Below are 20620 nucleotides of genomic sequence, written 5' to 3' on the forward strand. Positions count from 1 at the left end.
CTCCTCGCCACTCTTCTCCGGGGCGCAGGGGCCGTCGACGCGGCGGCGGCCGGGGGCCCTCGGTCCTCCGGGGGGACGAGAGGGAGCGCCCGGCTTGTTAGAGGAAAATCGGGGCTTTGGCCAGATGAGCCAGTTTTACCGTCGACAGACTGAGATGAGGAACTTGAAAGCATTTTTGGTGTTTGTGTGTTTTGATTCTTAACAGAATCTGACAAGCACAACGCTGAAAGTCAAGTAGGGTTTTGGTTTAAAAATCTGACAATGGAACATCTAAGAGCTTTTGAGTAATTAGGATGGCAGAAGATTTGATGATGAGTCAAGGGCTCGAGTCTTGGCCGGGACCCACGGACCAGCAGTGAGACCGCGGCCAGAATGACTTTTGTGGGCCTCCGTTTCCTTAGCTGTAGAATTGGGATGCTCAGGTCTGGGTGTATTCCAAGGGTGGAAGGAGCTTAGAGTATTACACAAATATTAAGTATTGTTATTTGTGCACCAGCCTCGTGCACATTGACTAATTGCCAGACACATAGTAGGAATGCGGTAGACCTTTACCCTAAAACTAGAGATTGACCTACAGTGTTTTACATAAAGTCCTAAGTCTCTGTTGACTGTGAAGGTAAACTCTTTAAGCCCATTTTCCACAAAATCACCATTGTTTGAAGTGTGGTCCACGTTTAACTAATTACTAATGAATTTTTCTAGAATAGCACATGTTATCTGTAGAGTTATTGAATCATTTACTATGAAGCAGGCAAATAATCGACTTTGTTTTAAGTATATAGTTGTAGTTTAATTTACCTGGGAAAGTAAGCTGGGAGTGTTTCTTCAAATCAAGATTTTCATTTGTTTTTTTAAGATTTAAGGTCTCCAAAACAAAATTAATGTTGCTTTTTCTGTACAGCCTTTATTATAGACATTTGCAGTTTGTAACCAGCAGACTTACTGGGGTTACTTTTGGGCGTGTTCTGAATTAGTTTCCCAGGCAGAAACCAGGAAATGTAGTAATTGTGTCTCTTGGCCTTTTATTAATTTTTTGTGTGTTGAACATGGCAGGGGATTTTTTAAATGCAGATATAAAGGAAGAATTTTTTTTCTGATGTGACAATGGGCAGTTTTCTAAAGCTGGAAATTATATTTACAGATGAGAATTTTAGGTCACTACATACTGAGATGAAGTTAAATGGAGGAATAAATGGGAAAGACCTAGTGAATATAATTTTATGTTGCACGTTTTACATGCTTCAAAGGTTCAGTGGGAGATGGATGTTTTGAAACTACTTTAAAACCCCAATTTTAAATATGTACTCCAAATATAAATTTTGCTGTGATTTATAACTTGTTGATATTAAAAGCCTTAAGCCTCACATTTGCATTATTTACTGAGCACCTGTTATATTCCAAGGCACAGTTTTAGCACTTACATTGTACAGAATTCAGGTATGGGCAGGATATAACTCTTACACCCTGGAGATTACACTATAACCAGTGGGCTAAAATAAGTACCAAGAAAGCTGTTTTTAAAACTGATAACAACATCCACCAGCATTAATTGGGACCTACTCTGAGCCAGGCAGTGTTCTAAATTCTTAACATGCATTAGCTTATTGAATCCTCACACAGCACCATGAGGGGTATTATTATTATGAGCTTCTGGCTGAGAGACACAGAGAGGTTGAGTAACTCGCCCATATCAAACAGCCTAGGTAGCAGAGCTAGGATTCAAACCAAACATTTGGGCTCCCCTCAAATCCTGATCTTAACCACTTAACCTCTATACTGAGTTTCAAATTCTCGGAGATACAAATGAAATGAAATGGGTATTTAAAAGAGTTCTGTAAAGAAGGTCTTCAAAAAGAAGGAAAGAGAGACAGAGGGAGAGAAAAGAAACTGGTATTGCAAGATAGTAGATTGAAGGCATGTCCAAGCTACAATTTAATTATGCTTGGTATATAAGAACATTTTTTTCCCCTGGTGAATGACATGGGATCCTTTTTGTGTCTAGGTTCTCAGTCACTCAGTCACTACAATTATGGCATTATCTTAATAACATAAGAGGTGATTATTTTTCAATAAGTTTAAAATGTCAGTTCTTGGACCATGACTTAAATGTTAGATTGAAGAAATGAAAATGCTTCCCCATCTTCAACCGACTTATAACCAGACATGTAAACAAGTCCCTACAATTACAGTGTAATTAGAGTTGAAACAGAGATACAGATAGAGTGTAATGGGAACATTGATGGGGGGAAATAATGCTATATATGATAGGGAGGAGAGTTAGAGAGAAGATAGTATATTTGAACTTGGCTTTGAAGGATAAATAGGAGTTTGTGGAGTTGGGGAAGGAACAGAAGACAATGGCTGAAAATCAGGACTATTACGTGAAAGTATATGGTATGTTTGAGGGATGTGTTTGTTGCCGTTCGTGGTCCCTAGGGTCACAGTGTAGAGTGCTGAGTAGTTGGGCTAAAGGGGGCGGTGCCTGGAAATGAGCTGGGAAAAGAAGTGGCGGAGCTTGGTTGCTCATCGCATTCGGATCACTGAAACTGCTAGAAAGTAGGTTAAGTGCGGGATCTCAGTGTCTCTCATTTGGAATAGATTTGTCCAGTTTGGCAAAATTTAAAGGTGGTTTTATGCTTTGAAGTACAGGCTATCTTATAAAACAGCATACAGTTTAGGTAAATAAAAAGCTATGACTCAGAAAAATAGAAAAAAGAAGTCCGCTCGTGCCATGTGGTGAAGAGCTTGTGCATCATGCTAAGGACTTTGGACTTGATTCTAAAAACAATGGAGAGCCTGTGAAGGACTTGAAGTAACTAGGGAAAATAATAAGGTGGTACAGTGTGGAGGCTGGATTGGATGGAAGGAGATGAATGAAGGGCTAGCCTATTGGAACAGATAAGAGAGGATGAGGGCCTGGAGTAGGAGAGGAGTAGAGGTGAAGAAGAGAGGACAGACAGCGGAAGTGCAGCATTTACAGGGCTTAGAAACTAACTTCGAAGGTCAACAGAAAAGTACCCAACTTAGTTCCTAAGTGTGAGAACCTGTGGATAGAGGAACTTGTTTTATTTTTTTTTAATGTGAGAGGAAGATGACCGTTTTAGTTTTGAGCATGGTGAGGGTGAAGTGTCTATGGAGCGTTCAAGTGGAGATTTCAAGACGGAAAGGCAGGCCGAGATTGGCAGTTCAGATTCTGAGTTAGACGGTGGGAGGTAGAACAGATGGAATTTCTCAGGGAGTGCACATGGAATGAGTAGAGAAGAGGGCCAAGGATAAATGATTCACTTTGAGTGGAAGGGACTGACTATCTATTATTTTATTTATTTATGCTAATGTTGTCTTATAAATTATGATTATAAATATCAATAAAATGTCCTTTAATGGAAGGTATAGCCACTTTTACAAATGAATCCTGTTTCTTTAAAATTTAATTTGGGTATCACTCATTTTTTCCAAAAGAGTATTGCCCAAAGTATTATTGCAGTTTCTCTGTTTAATAAAAAAATAAAATAAAATAAACTTTATAGTAAATTCACAGCCACAGACCAAGAAAGTTGACCTTCCAGTTCTGTTACAGAATTATTTTTCCTCCACTGTACTTTCTGTTTACCTCGAATCAATGCTATGAAAGCTCGCGGTGGCAGCTCTTGGAAGTCAGAGACAGTGTTGTTGTTTTTTTTAAGAAATCTCTGCCTCCCATAAATTTAGATTTTTAGTAAATGCTTGCTAGTTGATTCATCTAAATAAACAACAGTCTTATTCAACTTTGGCCTCCAATAGCTTAGCTGTTTCCAAAATTCATTTTCATCTTCAAAGAAGGAAGGTTCGCCACCTCTGGTGAGACTCAAAAGAATGTGTTGTGGCTTTGGAGGCATTTTCAGAAAAGGAGTCTCACAGATATTTTCCTAAGTTGTAGTCTCATTAGAACGAGCGTATGGTCTTCTGAGGAAGGGACTGGCAAACTCTCTGTGCAGGGCTAGATGGAGAGTATTTTAGACTTAGTGGGCCCACACCCGATTCGCCCAAACAGAGCCGTAGACAGTCCTTACATGAACGATCACTGGTTGTGTTCCAGTTAAAGTTTACTTACGGACACCGAAATTTGGATTTCATACAGTTTCCACGTGTAACAAAATAATATACTTCTTTGACTGTTTTTTCAATCATTTAAAAATGTAAAAGCCTCAGAGGCCGTGCAAAAACAGGGGGTGGGCCACATTTGGCCTGTAGGTAGGCCTGAGGCCTGTCCTCAGGGCTGTTCTTTGAAGGGCTTGAATTTTGCTTTTTAATCTATTTTTAATCTTCACCTGAGGACATTTTTTTCATTGCTTTTAGAGATAGCGTAAGGGAGAGAAAGAAATACCGATTTGAGAGAGAGGCATTTATGGGGGAGGGCGCACCGAAGTATTTGAGGGAATGGTACAAATGAAGGACGTAAGCGGATCATGACTCGGTTCAAGTTATAGAAAAGGTAAAGGTGACTCCAACACGCACGCACTGCTCTGGTGACCAGGAAGTCACCCCCGTGGCTGGGGGAAGGCAGCCTGGGGCTTAGCTCTCTTTACCGTCTCCCAGAGGGTGCTTGTCAGATGCGCTGCCATGCCAGAGGCAGGGGCCCCCAACCTGCGCAAGTTGGTTACGTGGTCACCCATTTCCTTGATGGATTTCACCTACTCATCCAGGTACTGAGTCTCAATGAAGTTACATAAATGAGGGTCATGTTTTTCAGTGAGCAGTTTGTGGAAGCCCAGTAGTAACCGATTCACACTTTTTTCCCAAGTGTAACGCATACTCCTTTGCATGCAGCCCATTCTCCCAGTCATCACGGTCCGGTTTCTTGATGTCCTAGCAGGGGTGTCCAGCCTGTTAGCACTTGTGGGAGAAATGCTAAATGCCACACTGGAAGAAGAAGAGTTGTCTTGGGCCACACATTAAATACGCAAATACTAACAAATACTGATAAGCAAAAAAAAAAAAGGTTTTAAGTAAATTTATGATTTTGTGTTGGGTCACATTCATAGCCACCCTGGGCCGCACACAGCCTGCAGGCTGCGGGTCGTACACCCCCTGACCTAAAGGAAGATTCTGCCACCTCCTTGGTTCTGCAGCTTCCTCAGTTTCTCAGCATGTTTCCTCTCCTTATGAAAAGGGTGATGAAAATATTTGGCAAAGTTCTTCAAAGCCACATCACCATGATCAAAGTAGTAAGACGTGGACAGGTAGACGTAGGCAACGTACGGCTCCAGGATGATATGGCGGTTGATGGCGGCCTCCGAGTGGTAGTTCTGGTGCACCAGGGAGGTGGTCGTCATGATGGGCGGCTGAAGACAGGCAGCTTGTGGTGCTGGAGCAGTGACAGGGGCCTTGGGGAGGTCTGAGGATGCTGTGAGGAGGTGGCAGAAGAATGAATCTGGGTGGCTGGCTGGGGTAAGGAGTAGGCACCAAGTTCTGTTCAAGCACTGTTGAAGCAGGAGACCACGCCGACCCTCGGCGAAGACTGTTGAGAGAGACGCATTGACTGGTTGCCTCTCCAGGATCAAACCTGCAACCCAGGCATGTGCCCTGACTCGGAATGAACCAGCAACCCTTTGGTTACAGGATGCTGCTTCAGCAAAGAGTCACACTGGCCAGGGTTGAAGTACTTGAATTTCTAAGTTTAGGGTTTTAAAAAATATTTTATTTATTTATTTTTAGAGAAAGGGAGAAAGAGAGGAAGAGAAACATCGCTCAGTTGCCTCCCACATGCTCCCAGCCAGGGACCCAGCCTACAACCCAGGCATGCGCCCTAACCAGGAATCAAACCAGCAACCTTTTGGTCCGCAGGCTGGCACTCAGTCCACTGAGCCACAGCAGCCAGGGCTCTAGGTTTAATTTTTTAAAAGTGGTTCTCCAAAGCTGTAGCTCCTGTTTCTAAATTCTAGTACTTTTCTTAAAACAGCTGAAAAGTGTTCATTCATTCTCCATTTCTTGTATAGAGTAAGTGGAAAATATTTTCCTCACTGATTTGGAACCTGAGATACAGAGAAATATAACTTCTGCAATATCAGAATCAAAAATAGGTTCAGAAACCTTTTTCAATATTCAGTACTCCTTACTGAACCGGTAAGTCAGTGGTTTCTTGCCTCAGTGGAAGTGGGAACATTGAAAGCTGGGCAGACAGGATGAAATCTTTTGTCTTTTTCCTCTCTGACTTGAATAAATAATGTTTATCCCAAGGAAAAGAAAACATGAAGTTTTCTTCACCTCATAGGCATACAGCAGATTACATTGTAACCAAATGCAGGGTCAGCCGCCTGCTATGGTGAGGGCCAATATTGGATGACAGGTGCTGATGAAAAGGAAAGTGGTTTATTTTCAGGTGCTGGCAACTTGGAAGATGGGGGACTCATGTCTCAAAGACCATCTCCACCTTGCACTGGAGGCATGGGTTTTTCTTAGGAGGGAGAGGGGAACAAAGCAAAGAGATCAAAGAAGGGGGGTTGAAAAGTTATCTATGTACAAAGAAGCACAGTCCATTCCAATAGGGCAAGTGATAGTCTGGTGCGTATCATCCTGGTTTGGTCCTCCTGGCTTCATGCCATCCCAGTTTCATGTCGTCCCAGCTTCCTGTCATCCTGGCTCCATGGATGAAGGTCAGCAAATCTCCTGGAGCTGGGATGCCTGAAGGTCAGCGTCTGTATCTTTTGAAGTTAGTTCCTAGGATTCTTACACAAACATGCCATTTATCTACAAACTCCGTATTAGTCAGAGTCCGCATTTAGAGAAACAATGTCAAAAGAATGGTGGGATAGGTTACAGTTTCTCACCATTACAATTTTCCACGGTTACAAGTCCCCACATCAATTTCTCTTTCATATCTATGGAAGTGAGATAGGTGAGTCAAAACATTTCAGAAAACTAGAAAAATTCAGGATTCAGTTTAGTTCATTGGTGAAAAAGAAAATTTTACAGACAATTCACTGAATTAGAATTTAATATTCATAATTGTGTATAATAGGTTTTATTGAAACACAATTTTTCCCCTAAAATTACCCTCATTTTTATCAAAGAGACTAATTAAGACCCATTCATTTAATGTATTAACTCCAGTTTCAATTCAGCCTGATTATTTGCACAAAGACAATAAGAATAGCAATTGATCATATAGGCTCTCTTAAATCTACTTTGCTGGAATGTTACAAGGAATTTTCAGATTGAGCTTTAATTAGCCCTGCAGGGCAGAGAAGCCAAGCCACACAGGTGCCATCAGACTTTGCCTGTGATATGTATAGATTTGAGTAAACTCAAGTTCTCGAGGCCCTCAAAATGTCTTGAGGTTCTTTGTTCTCCATCCTCAGGAAAACAACCTTAGCTTCTTATCTGGAAAGACTGCCATGAGCCATATGAATAAGCAAAGTACCAGGCCCCAAGGGGAGTTTACTGACTTTAAAGTCAATTTTTATTCCTTGAAGCTTTTGCTGACATCCAGAGTCTAGGCATGTCTATTTCAGACATGACATTCCAATCAAAATCTTAGTTAATAAGTCCACAGTTGGATACTGGAAGAAATCAGATTCCTGTTGGATCCATGCAAATATAAATATTGCATTACAATATACATATCGAAAATAATAATACTTATTAAGAGTTTCCAAATTCCGGAGAGATCAAGAAGGGAGAAAAATATAAATCATTCAGTATTGCTACAATTTACCAAGTTTCTCTAAGAAATCAATTTCTTTTAAGTAGCAATATTTTTAACAAAGTCAAAAGAACTATAATTATCCTCAGTTTATTCAGTCCTAGAATCAATTTTTGTTTATGGTGATTATCTGCAGCATTACTATGATCGTAGTGATTCCCCAGGGCCCCCCAAACCACCATCTACTTCATAGGTATGATCTTAAAATTTATTCTCAGAAACTTATATTTCAGAATAAATGAGAAGATATTACATTTTTGTAAATACACCAGAGTAAAACAATGACTGTCTCTAAATGACAAAAAAAAACAAACTTAAAATGATGGTTATAGATCAGATTACAATGCAATTGACAAAGGAATTTGCTTTTTTCTTTGTAACAACATTTTAAGATAACAATCAGAATTACAAATGAAAGTACAACAGAAATCAATTAATTTGCCCCTGCTGTCAGTTTTGCCTGGGGTTTCTGTTAGGAAATAACACTTGGTTTTGGAAAATCAAAGGGAACTTCGTCATTTTCATTTGTCATTAAAATTATAATTTTGTTTTACCATTTATCTGTATAACTTTCCTTTCCCTTTTTTTCCTAAGATTTTATTTATTTATTTTTAGAGAGAGTGAAAGGGAAGGAGAAGGAGAGGAAGAGAAACATCAATGTGTGGTTGCACCTAGCCAGCAACCCAGGGCATGTGCCCTGACTAGGAATTGAACCAACAACTCTTTGGTTCACAGGCCGGCACTCAATCAACTGAGCCACAACAGCCAGGGCTCCTTTTCTTTCTTATTTCTTTTTTATCACTTCCATTTCCCTTGTTGAGAATTCCTCCTCTAATGTCCATTCTTCCTGTGTCCCTTTCCTTTATCCTCTTTCACCTTTTTCCACTTCCTCAATTCCCCCTCTTTTTGCTACTTCCCTCAACACAATCTCTCTTCAACTTGGATAGACCTTCTACACCGTATGCAGACCCTTTCAGCTTTCCTCCCTCTTAGTTCGCCCTTTTAACTCTTCTAGAAATAACTAACCCACTTTCAGTTCTGTTTCCTTCAAAATGTATTGCCACAACTTATACCTTTTATTACCAAAACCATATATTTCCCCCAACTTAATTAGAATCTTCAATTTTTATTGGAAAAAAGTAATTAGCAATCTTTTTTAAAAAAATATTTTTAAATTTATTTTTAGAGAGGGAAGGGAGGGAGAGAGAGAGAGAGAGAGAGAGAGAGAGAGAGAGAGACAGACAGACAGAAACATCAATGTGCAGTTGCTGGGGGTCATGGCCTGCAACCCAAGCATGTACCCTGACTGGGAATCGAACCTGCAACACTTTGGTTCGCAGCCCGCGCTCAATCCCACTGAGCTATGCCAGCCAGGGCTAATTAGCATTCTTTAAGCTGACAAATTTATGAATACATATAAGAATTTTCAGAAACAGTTTTTTCACCCCATCGGCAAATACACTCACGTTTTTATTCCTTTACTGCATTCCTTTAGTGTGCTCAAAAGTGAGTTGTTTCATTATCTAGTGCCCTTGACAATTTTAAGGAGGCTGGAAAAGAGGCAGGAGAGTTAGCAGCCTTGGGCTTGTTCCTGAAACCACAGCTTTGGCAACTCCAAAAGGAGAATTCAGAGTGTATAAAAGATGTATTTTTTTCCCTTTTCTTCCTGAGTTTTATTGTCTGAGAGGGGAGTGAGATCTGTTTTCTTCTGTAAACCATCAATTTAAATCCTTTCTGAGTATAATCCTTATGCTGTAACAGCCTGAAACCTTGCGTAATAAAGGTCTTACCCATTTACCAGACCTTTGGCAAAATGGTTAGAGATTAAGACCAAGCAGTTCCTTTCAAAACAGACACAAAAACAAAATCTAAAGCAAAGGCAAAGTTTCAAACAGGTACTCTCAAACTAAACCCTCTAAAATGAGGGACTGGGAACTTCCAGTCAAAATACAGGCAGGTAGACACACTTGGCCTCCTTGCACAACCACGAGAAGGATCACAACTAGTTTCAAAATGAAAAACATCCGGAACTGCCAGGAATTGAACTGCACATAAATCCAACAACCAAAGATTTAAAGATGCTACATTCATCCAGATGGGTTGGAGTGGGGAGCTGGGGTGGAGAGCATGCAGTGTGGTGGCGGCTGGTGGAATGGGCGGTCCCGCATTCACATATGGTAGATAAAAATCGGGGGGAAACCTTGTGAGCCAGTGATCCCAGCCCCAGGCCAGACCACACAGCCCAGGGTTCCAGCGCCAGGAAAAATAAAGCCTCATAATTTCTGGCTGTAAAAACCAGTAGGGTTTGGGGCAGTGGAAGAAACTGCCAGTTTCTCAGGAGAGCCAACCAGGCCAGCAGCTGGAGGGACGCCAGTTGCATATGGAAGTGGGTGAAGTGACTGGAAAGGGAATGAGTGCCAGGCAAGCCTCCAGAAGTCAGCCAGCAGTGGCAGTCCCCTCTTCGACCCCTCCCCACACACAGAGCCACAAAGCTGTGAAGCAGGCTGCCCACCCTGGCAAATATGCAAGGCTCCACCCCGTACAACTTAACAGGTGCACTAAGACAGGGAGTCAAAGCAGCTCTACCTAATAGCAGCTCTACACAGATACAGGGAGGCTGTCAAATGGAGGAGATAAAGAAATGTAGCCCAATGAAGGAACAGAACAGAACCCAGAAAAAGAACTAAACAATGTGGAGATAGCCAGCTATCAGATATAGAGTTCAAACAGTGGTGATCGGGATGCTCAGAGATCTCACTGAGTATGGGAGAAGCATAAGGGAAGAAGTGAGGGCTACATTAAGTGAAATAAAGAAAAATCCACAGGAAACCAGCAGTGATGGGAAGGAAGCCAGGATTCAAATCAACGACTTGGAACATGAGGAAGAAATAAATATTTGACCAAATCAAAATGAAGAAACAAGAATTCAAAAAAACAAGGCAAGTTTAAGAAGACTCTGAGACATCTCCAAAAGGACCACCATCCGAATCACAGGGATGCCAGAAGGAAAAGAAGGATGCAAGAAATTGAAAACTTTTTTCAAAAAAATAATGAATTCCCTAATTTGGCAAAGGAAGTAGACACACAAGTCCAAGAAGCCCAGAGAGTCCCAAACAAGTTGGACCCAAAGAGGCCCACACCAAGACACATCATGATTAAAACACCAAAGGTTAAAGATAAAGAGAGAATCTTAAAAGCAGCAAGCGAAAGACAGAGAGTTACCTACAAAGGAGTTTTCATAAGGCTGTCAGCTGATATTCTCAAAAGAAACTTTGCAGGCAAGAAGTATTCAAAGTGGTGAAAAGCAAGGACCTACAACCAAGATTACTCTATGCAGCAAAGATACTATTTAGAATGGAAGGGCAGATAAAGCACTTCTCAGACAATGTAAAGCTAAAGGAGTTCATCATCACCAAGCCATTATTACATGAAATGTTTAAGAGACTTATTTAAGAAAAAGATCAAAACTATAAACATTAAAATGACAACAAACTCACAACTATCAACAACTGAGTCTAAAAAACAAGAACAAAAACAAACTAAGCAAACAACCAGAATGGTAACAGAATCACAGATTTGGGGGGTTATCAGCTGGGAGGGAGAAGGGAGAGAATGGGGGGAAAGGTGTAGGGACTTAGAAGCATAAGTGGTAGGAACAAAATAGACGGGGGGAGGTTAAGAACAGTATATGAAATGGAGAAGCCAAAGAACTCATATGCACGACCCATGGACTTGAACTAAGAGGGGGATTGCTGGAGGGAAGGGGGCACCAGGCAGAGGGGGCCAAAAGGGAGAAAATTGGGACAACTGTAATAGCATAATCGATAAAAATACTTAAAAAAATAAAAGGAGGAACTGGGACTCTAGCCTTAGACTATAATGTCACACCAACCAATACCACACACGACCCTGACGAGATCCAAATAGCACAAAGCCCAAATGGCAGAGACAAGATCTCACACCACGCGGTACCACGAATGACCTTTACAAGGTCCAAATGGCACAGCCAAAATGGCAGAGACAGAGACTCCTGGTGTATACAGAAACAGCGAAGATCAAACCAAGTCCCCAAAGATAAGAAAGCAAGCAACGAATAACAGTAACCAAGACAGACAGAGGAGAGCTCTCAAACCGAAACTGACTTCCTCCCTCGGAGGAACAAAACTAACAGAGAATTAAAAAGCAGTATGATTCCCATGCAGATTTCTCTGAACAATAATATTACACATCAAAAACACAACTATTAAGATTGGAGCCACTCAACTCCCCAGATTGGAACCTGTGGACTCCCCAGAGACCTGTTTCCTTTCCCCAGCAAAGCATTTAAAGGCAGCTGATGCCCGGGGAGGTGGAGCAGGGAGAGTCTCCAAGATAAAAAAAAAAAAAACTCTCATCAGCTGCTGGGAAGTTCCTGCATTCTTGCCATGGGGTGAGCCTGCCACAAGAGCTGGGATCCCCAGCAGCCCGGGCCCTCCAGGCCTTAGCAGGGTCCGCGTAGTCCCATCTGGGGTCACCAAAAGCCTTAACCAAACGCAGGTCTCGCTGCCTGCCTCTGTGAAAGTCAGGACTCCAGAGGCAGGCGCTGATGTAAAGGAAAGTGGTTTATTTTCAGGTGCCAGCAACCTGGAAGATGGGCTCATGACACAAAGCCCATCTCCTGGGAAGATGGGGGACTCATGTCTCAAAGCCCATCTCCACCGCTCAGTGAAGACAGGTTTTTCCGAGGAGGGGGAGGGGAACAGAGCAAAGAGACCAAGGAAGAGGGTTGAGAATTTCTCTACGTGCAGTTGAGCACAGTCTATTCCGATAAGGCAGGTGTCGGTTCAGCGTGTATCATCCTGGCTTAGTCATCCTAGCTTCACGTCATCCTGGCTCCATGGATGAAGGTCAGCAAATTTCCTGGAGCTCGGATGCCTGAAGGTCGGAATCCGTATCTTTTGAAAGTAGTTCCCAGGATTCTTACAGAAACATGTTGCTCGTCTACAAGCTGCATTTAGAGTCAGCACTGACAAAAACAATATCAAAAGAATGGTGTGGTGGTTACAGTTTCTCTCTGTTACAATATGATGGAAGGATGAAATACATGATGGTGAGATTAAAAAAACATTAAAGGACTTTTTCACCTCTTGCTATCCCAGATATTTCTCTTTGTACCTATTTTTCAGAAGAAATTCAAGATATTGTTTTCTCTATAAATCTTAAGATTCCTGGTTAGCAGCCTGAAAATAGCATTTTTAGCATTCAGTTCAGGTAGTATTATTCATTTACATTAGTTAAAGATTATTATTACACTCTATTTTTTAAAGATTTTATTTATTTTTAGAGAGAGTGGAAGGGAAGGAGAAAGAAGAGAGAAACACCAATGTGTGGTTGCCTCTCGCATACCCGCTACTGGGGACCTGGCTGGCAACCCAGGCATGTGCCCTGACTGGGAATCGAACCAGTAACCTTTGGTTCACAGGCCAGCACTCAATCCACTGAGCCACACCAGCCAGGGCCTATGCTCTATTTTTTAAAGTTAGATTTCTCTCTTTCATGGCTTTTTCATTACAATAATAAATGTTTACAACAGAGGATGTGGAAGAAAAAATATTCATTTTTCTTTGAAGTTTAAATTCATAGAAATGACATATTTGTAGATTTTTTCTGTGTGAATGTTAAAATTTAGGACAGACTGGAGTGGCTATGTGTGGGGACGTGCACGTTTTATTCTTGATGCTACTTGACAGAGATGTGCATTTCTCTCTCTTTCCAGTGGACTAAAACAAAAAACGTCATCCAGCTGTCTAGGATATTTTTGAATTTGTTACTTAGCAATGTGAAGCCTAATTTTGTATTTAAATATTTATCTGCATTCTCTGATTTAATAAGAGAGTCTATTAGGGCTGAGAGGAATAGGGCCTGCTGGAGGAAATGACAGTTTGCTCTGCGACAGTATCTGCTGCAAACCCTCTTTGCCCTGGTCCCTGCTTAAGCGGTAAGAAGTACCATGGACCAGAGAGGAAAATGACGTGAATTAGAGTGATGGGCAATTTGATCATGATCATAATGCAGTGATGATTATTACACAGTTAATTTGCATTAACCTAAGTCAGGGTCAAGCAAAACGTAGCCGAATTTTATCTGCTGTTGGTAAAAATGGTGAGATACTAGCTAAGCAAGGCTTCTTTCTGAACTTTAAATGCATTCTTCAAGTGCAATATTGTTAAGATAATTGTCATTTAAATGTAAACTAGATAGATTTGCCCTTAAAATTTGTTGTTTAATTGAAAGACAGCGTGAAGTAAAATAAAATACAGGGGCATGTCCAACGGCTGCCTCTGGAAGTACCAACGTGTTGAGGAAACATTGACGTGAGGAGAGTATTAAGATTTAATGAAGATTATTTAAAATACGGGTTCAGCAGGTTTGTCAAACCTGACTGAAATGACAGACTCCTTGTATTTAATGTTGCAAATGAAAGTTTAAAATCCTTAAAATTAAAAATGATTCTTTGAAACATAGCATGCTGGATTTTCCAACCTTTTAAATATTTTCAAAGAAAGAAGAGAATATGAAATTGTCTCAATTTCTTTTTTAGGCAACTGAAAAAGATTCATTATTGCCCTGGCTGGCATAGCTCAGTGGATTGAGCGTGGGCTGCAAACCAAAGTATCACAGATTAGATTCCCAGCCAGGGTACATGCCTGGGTTGCAGGCCATGACCCCCAGCAACCGCACATTGACGTTTCTCTCTCTCTGTCTTTCTCCCTCCCTTCCCTCTCTAAGAATAAAAATAAATAAATCTTAAAAAAAAAAAAGAAAGAAAGAAAAAGATTCATTATTGTGTAGTTGCCTGTTAGTGGCATAAGAGAAAAATGACTACATGTCTCTTGAGGAAAGTAGTGGCTAGAGTGGATGTTATGTTTATGGCTGTTGATGATAAATTAGCTGCAAGTGGAAGATCGCCCACTTAGCGATGACATGCCGCTGTTCTGTAGCATCACAGGGCACTTCAGCAATGCGCCTAAGATGGCTATGGTCCGGTGCGGATTGCACTGTCTAAATTGATTAGATCACTGATATTATAAGTTGCATCATGCTTTTACTTTGTCAGATAGGGTGTCAAGATAATTAATAAGGAGGAGTTTTGTGTGTGTTGTTTAAACTTAATCACAATGGTATGGGCATATTTACAGAACTTAATTTTTTTTTAAGTTTAAGTAATGGAATAGAAAATGGGATTAGAAAACATAGAGGAGTCATTTTAAACATTGTTTGAAGCTGCTGCTAATAGTGCTCCTGCTCTCCCCCAGCCCAAGGCTCTCACTTGTGTTTTATCGGGAGTTCCCTAAAAGCCCCCTTCCAACACTCAGGGACAGGGAGGGAGGGAGGGAGACCACAGACGATAATCAGAGCGCTACACCTGACAGTGTAGGCGTCCGCCTGCTTTATACCCTCTTTGCCCTGGTCCCTGCTTAAGCGGTAAGAAGTACCATGGACCAAAGAGGAAAATTATGTGAATTAGAGTGATGGGCAATTTGATTATGATTCTGTGTATGCGGGCGGTGGGACCACTGGTGTCCGGCAGAAACAGCTCGGCGTGAGCGAGCACTGCCCACAGGCCATTGCTGGGCTCTCTTTCTGTTCTGTTTGTTCCAGGGGCTTACAGCAGTCTTTGGCGTTACTGTTTTATATATCTCAAAGCTTTGGTATGTAGAGAAAGCCCTCTGGGTCTCATGGATATATTGAAAAATATTGGAAGTTATTAAATACAGGGTCCAGCACAAATAACGACCCTTTTTTATTACAGAATCTTTTATTACACAATCATAAGCATGTAATTCTGTAACATAACAGTATCACACTCAAGCACACCATATATGTTAGGTGAAATGTTCGAATTAAAACTATAAATTATTACACCCATATTATTACCCTACCAACCACACTCAAGCAGGCATTGCTTCTGCCAGACCGTGTATATCAGAGGAGGCTCGCTGAGTAACCAGGTTTTTAAAATATTTTATTCAGAGCTAATTACGCCTATTTACTGCCACAGCAAAGTTTGAGAGTTAAGAGATAAGGAGCTAAGCAGATTGTGTGAATCTCGAATTTTCCTGGTTGAAAAGCATTCTCACTTGGCAGGTATTTTCCCGTATTTTTGAATAACAAATTTTGCATGCTTAAATGATACTTTTGGCAATCTGGTGAACTAAATTTGAGCGATCTGTCAAGGGTTCCAAAAACACTGTGGCGAGTGAGGCTTTGGCACCGCCTTTCAAACATCGTTGCCGCATCTAGAAGAGTGTTCTCAGTCAGGAAAATTAGGACAAAATAAAGTTTAGCAATACTGGCAAATCTCATTTCTCTGTCTCCAAAGTTTTAACTATTATTTGTCTGAAGAGAAATTTGCAACATTACAAGAAAAAGCATTTGGCTAAAAGGTTCGTTTGCCCTGCATCAATACTTGAGTTCGATGGGTGTTCCAAGAAGAAAATGAATTCTTGCACCTTAGTTCATCATTTATGCTGAAGATTGGTTATATGACATTGTTCTTCATTGTTTTTTATTCAGACCAAAGGAAGAGTATAATCCCATTTTTACCATTCCCAACAATGTGTTGTCTCAACTAGGATTTGCAGCCCTGACCCAATTTAAAGCCAAGTACACGGAACTCTGTAGTGACTGTGACAAGTATGCAGCCCTGTCTTTATGCTTTTCAGATTGGAATTAATACATAAACAGGAGGGGTCTCCCACTGCATTACATTGACTCTTTTCTGATTTGGGGATTTTTAATGTATTAAATAATGATAAAATAATATTTGATACTAACTTTATGTTTTACCTTGTATATAGTGAGGGTCATTATTGTTCTGTGGAGTTTCTGTTTAAGGGTGTGTGTGTGTGTGTGTGTGTGTGTGGTAGAAGTCAGAAGCACTCCCCAAACACTGGCCTGTAGCACAGCAGAAAAAGGATTTGATTCAGTAGCTTCTCCTTCTCTCCCACGAAGCAGGCTCGAGACCCTTGGAAACCCGTGTGTGTTTCTGTATTCCGTAAAACCATACCAGCCTACACTTGCGCTGTTACTGCCCATAGGGATGCCCTCTTTGATTATCCATTCCTTCCCCATAAAGTTCTGATTGCTCTCTCTACCTCCTCCCCTGTGGATATTGTGTCCCTGCTTTCCTTGTGTTGTTTGTCTCTCTCAAGCCCAGTTCCTCCCCACAAGCACGCCTCTCCTCCACCCGGTGCCCTGGACTTCAGTTTTGCCCTCATCAAATCACAAGGGTCCTGGGCTCCACTGGTCTTCCCTTCTGCACACCAGGGGCAGGGCAGCCCTGGACTGCACGTAACTGCTGGTCTCCCTGCCGCTGGCCCTGCTTCCCATTGTTCACTCTGTGCCCAGCTTCAGGAGGGAGAGGAGACCGACCACGCAGGCCAGACCGTCTGTGCGTCAGTCACGTTTGCAGGCTGCAGGTCAGTGTCCACCGCTGATCTCACACGACTCAGCTCCCTGGTGAGCGGCTCTGAATGATTTTACCCTCGAGTAGCCGGGCTCTTTCTCTAAATCTTAGCATGGGGATTCTTATTTTCACAGGGTAAGTTTATGTGTCATGAAGAAGCTTAGCGGACTCGGTCTGGGTCTTCGTCCCACCCACATGCCCTCTCACCTCCCTTTCAGTGCCATAAGGACGTCCTTCTTACGCTGCTGCTGATGCCTCTTTCTGCCGTGAGACTTAACTTTCCCTCACTCTGCCACCAGTTTATTGTGTCTTCATTTTTTTGCTATAGTTTAATATATATGCATATATATGTATGTATGTTTTTCCCCAACTTTAAAGTGATGTATTTGAAGTCGCTTCCCTTTTTTTATTTCATTCTTCTCACTGACTTTATTTTTATTTAAGATTTTATTTACTGTTAGAGAGAGGGGAAAGGAGGGAGAAAAAGGGAGAGAAACATCAGTGAGAGAAAAACACTGGTTGCCTCTCATACACGCCCCAACCGGGAAACCCGCAACCCAGGCATGTACCCTGACCAGGAATCGAACTGGTGACCTTTCGCGTTGCAGCACGACACCCAACCACCTGAGCCACACAGGCTCCTCTCAATGACTTCAACATCTCAGTTGTATTCACACTTGCTCCATTTCCTCACTGTTCTCCTCCTCCCCAAGCTTTAGCTGCCTGTTACCTGACCTCACTGTTCTTTTGACATCCTTTATTTAATGTACGGTTGCCAAATGCAAGGACCCTTTGCCGTATCTCTTTCTTCTTAGGACATTTTCTTCCCATGTTATCTGTGATCTACATTTTCCTGGCTCTGTTACCTCTCACTAGTCTTTCTCCCATTCTTGATCTGAGTCTCTTTTTTTCTTTTCATCTACAATCCCTAGTCGTGATTAATGTTCTCCAAAGAGTTAGTCCCTAACTCTTTACCTTTTTAAAAGTCTCTGCTTATGGAACGTATGTATTCTCACTGCTGTTTTCTCCATGATGCCCATTTTAAATGTTCTTTACTTTCCTTGAACTTTTGGCTTTTTCACCTGTCATTTAACTCTTAGAGGATAATCAGGCCATCAGAAGGGAAGTCCCTCAATGTACAGCCCCTGAGCCTGCAAATGTACCTGCATCCTTATCTTTCTTTCCTCATCACTTTCTGCCCCAATGGAAGAGCTCTCCCTCTTCCACTGAGATGCCAGTGCCTCCAGCTCCAGTCAGAGGTCCAGCCCCCTCTCCTTCTTGAGATTTCCTCTTCTTTTTTCTCTACTGACTCCTTTCCACCTGTGTATAAACAGGCTTAGTTCTCTTCTGTTTTAAAGCTCCCCTGTACCCCATGTTGCTGTCCTGCTGTCACTCTGCTGTCCACTTACCCACCGGGGTAACCTTGAAAGAGTGGTCTGCAGTTGCTCTTTCCCACTCATGTCTCAGTTCACTGCGATTCCCCCTCAGCCGCCTTCCTGCCCGAGGCCCTGTTCTCGCCCAGGTCCTGGCGACCAGCAGACCCCCAGGTCCTCACCTTTGATCTGTGGACAGTGTGTCTGTCTCTGTGGAGCATTCTTTGCTGTTTGAAAGGTTCTCTTCCTGTGGCTCCCATGACTCCACACAGTCCTGGTGTTTTCGCCCACCTCTTAACTCCTTCCGTGACTTAAACTGCCATCTATGCTAGAAGAGGACCGACCCGCAATAGCCTGGAACTGACCCGTGTTAGGTCAGTAGCATTTGGGGTTGATGAAGCTTAGCTCCCTCAGAGCACAATGATCTGTGAAGGGCGTTTAAAAAATAAAGTATGATTGTATAGTGACAAAGGATGTGTGATTTGGAATGAAAGTAATACATTTTATTTAATAAAGCTTAACTACTGTCATTGCGATTTGAATTCCCACAATGTCTTATATGAAGTGGGTGCTCAGAATGTATTTGATGAATCCTTTTTAAAATGGGTTATTTTTTAAGCCCTGGCTGGCGTAGCTCAGTGGATTGAACGCAGGCTGGGAACCAAAGTGTCCCAGGTTCGATTCCCAGCTAGGGTACATTCCTAGGTTGCAGGCCATAACCCCCAGCAACCGCACATTGATATTTCTCTACCTCTCTCTCTCTCCCCCTCCCTCCCTTCCCTCCCTAAAAATAAATAAATAAAATCTTTAAAAATTTTTTTCAAAAAAAATGGGTTATTTTTTTAAAACAAATACTATACAGGTGATTTGTGCTTATTTTTTAAATTAGAAAATACAGATTAAACAGCCTGGCTGGTGTGACTTGGTGGATTAAACACTGGCCTGCAAACCAAAGGGTCGCTGGTTTGATTCCCAGTCAGGGCACATGCCTGGGTTGCGGGCCAGGTCCCCAGTAGAGGGTGCATGAGAAGCAACTGAACATTGATGTTTCTTTCCCTCTCCCTCCCTTTCCCTGTCTCTGAAAATAAATAAATAAAATCTTAAAAAAAAAGAAGATACAGGTTAAAAAAATTCAACCAGAGATCTGCCGTCCGGAGATAATCTGTTAACATTTGGCATATGTACATATTCACTTTTGAAATTTACTTATTCATATGGGATTTTAAATTTTAAATTAACTCATGTACTCAGTGTTCAATACCATTCTTCTTTTACTTTGAACATGTTATAACTTCATAATATTTCATTGCATGGGTTTACCATAATACATTTAAGTCTCCTGTTAGAAATTTAAAATAAATTATTTAAAATTTTACAGTATTCTAAATATATATCTTTGTGAATTTGTGCAATTATTTCCTCAGGATGAATTATTAGAAGTGATATTTCTGCATCATCGCATGTGCCCACTCTTTTAAAAAGCATTTGTTAAGGTTTTATTTAATGTAGAAAATATAAAGAATACAATTTAAAAGACCCTTTTTTCCACCATCCACATATATTCTGTCTTAACATTAAAAACAACAATAAAAAATACATAATCCCGGTAATAAAAAGCTCAGGCATTGTAAAAAGCCATAAAATGAGGAGTGAAAAACTTGCTCCCATACCCCAGTCATTCTCACTGGTCCCGTTGTTGGCGATTTCTTGTGCGTCCACCATAATTCAGTGAGCGGGGCCCATAAAGTTCAATCTTGCAAAACACTGAGTCATGTTATGCAAAGGTAACAAAAAACAGTATCTTAAAAACATGGTCTAATTCTATGAAAAGTACCAGTGGGAAGATAATGAAACACTTTCCAACACAGCCTGCCTTGTGTGAGCTGAGACCGTCTGAATGATCGCAAGGTGATCCCTTCCTGACCTTCAGGAAGACAGCCCTCCCACCCCCACCCCCACTTCACAAATGGGGCTTGGACAGAGGTTAGGAGTCAGTTGTAGCCTCCCAGCCCGCATTATTGCGCGGTGTGAGTCTGTGTGTGTGTGCAGGTGGGCGTGTGTGTCCTTTTTCAAGTCTGTAGAAAAGGAATCCTAACTAGAGAAAATTTATTTCCTCTT

The 20620-nt window shown here is 41.6% G+C and overlaps 1 protein-coding gene and 1 pseudogene across 2 annotated transcripts in view; one reads left to right on the plus strand and one right to left on the minus strand.

The window, feature by feature from the left end:
- Positions 1–20620, plus strand: part of DENND2C (DENN domain containing 2C) — a 72270-nt gene that overhangs the window by 343 nt on the left and 51307 nt on the right. The window lies entirely within an intron of this gene.
- Positions 4552–5312, minus strand: LOC123804701 (annotated as a pseudogene).

The sequence above is a fragment of the Phyllostomus hastatus genome, unplaced genomic scaffold (assembly GCF_019186645.2).
Source record: "Phyllostomus hastatus isolate PE091 unplaced genomic scaffold, TTU_PhHast_1.1 phas_scaffold_216, whole genome shotgun sequence".
Taxonomy (NCBI): Eukaryota; Metazoa; Chordata; class Mammalia; order Chiroptera; family Phyllostomidae; genus Phyllostomus; species Phyllostomus hastatus.